Below are 1,444 nucleotides of genomic sequence, written 5' to 3' on the forward strand. Positions count from 1 at the left end.
TGAGTAGTGGTAAAAGAATTTTAGTTTTGTTGTAATAATAGAGCAGTGAGTTGTACTGTAAATCTGAACATTTGACTTCGCTGGTTATCATTCTGCTATACATTAATTTGTTGATTGATTGGAAGGTTGATAATTGTCTAAAACATGCAAGACTTCCATCTGGCACCTATCACTGCTGCCAACAACATTTGGAAAAATGTTGCAAGTTCAGCAAAACCGTGGCCAAGGATGGAAATGTCCTCTGGCTGTGGAACGGCAATTACTCAAGGTTCTTTTTTTCAAGGTTCTTTATTTGTTTCATACATGTGCTGTAATGTAGTCAAATTACTTTAGTTACTCATTCCACAGTGCAATAAAGAACAATAGAAAAAATAGAGAAAATACGTTCATAATGTAATAATCTATTTATCTGTTTTTTTAAATCTATTTTTCATTACATAAAGTATTGAAAACATATGATGGACATAAAATAAAACAATAAATATATATTAAAATAGAGTAGTCTGTATGGAGAATAAAATGAGAATAATTCACTGTACAGTAAAATAAAATGAGTATAATAAAAAGTGTAATACAAAAAAGTATACAATTTATACAAAACTATACAATGAGGAAAAACATTTCTAACCGTTGTGTTGTATCTGTGTGAATGAGGAATACGTGGATGCTTCTAAAGCGCCGTTATTCAGTAGCCAGATTCAGCAATCTTAACATGGCCTAGTAGATTCAAATTAAGATGAATTGAAGAGAAACTGTTGACAGCGTACACTTTCTGAGCAGGTAAAGTGGATAATTACGCCCACTTGTATTCTAAAAGTAACTCTCTATATGCGGTCCTGTGCAGAATCCTGTGAACTGTTGCCTGTGGGATTTGGAATATATTAGTCACAAGTCTGTATAATGTTGCATTTGCTAGCCAGTACACAGTACACACAGACACCTGGTTTTTGCGTCCACATGCCTGGTCAGATGAATGTCTGAGAATGTTAACTAGGCTTCTCTTGAGGGTCTAAAATCTGTTTTAACTGTTACTGCTGCCATGAAATTTCTCAAACAGGGATTCACTCATTCACACGCATGTACATCACATACTTCATGGGCTGAAAGAAATCACCCCAAACCTCTTTATATTTTTCAAACTAGTTGGAAATAAAAGTGTTTTTCAATCCGAGGACCAGAGCAGGAAGGCCCATGTAACAGTTTATAAAACTGATCTGCTATAACCCTCATTCTGTATATGTACACCTAATTATTTCCAGTATGGAAATGGTTAATAAAATTTTGGCTCATATAAACATCCTCAGTACTGCCTCATACCCTCTAGGGGTCGGTGAACATCTGTTAAGGACCCCACTGATCTATACAGTGGTTGGTTATGTTACTGCTCTGGCTCTGCTTAAATAACTCTGAATTGTGTGTAAGGGACATGAAAATTATTGTGCAG

Source organism: Hemibagrus wyckioides, linkage group LG19, assembly GCF_019097595.1.
Source record: "Hemibagrus wyckioides isolate EC202008001 linkage group LG19, SWU_Hwy_1.0, whole genome shotgun sequence".
NCBI classification, from domain to species: Eukaryota; Metazoa; Chordata; class Actinopteri; order Siluriformes; family Bagridae; genus Hemibagrus; species Hemibagrus wyckioides.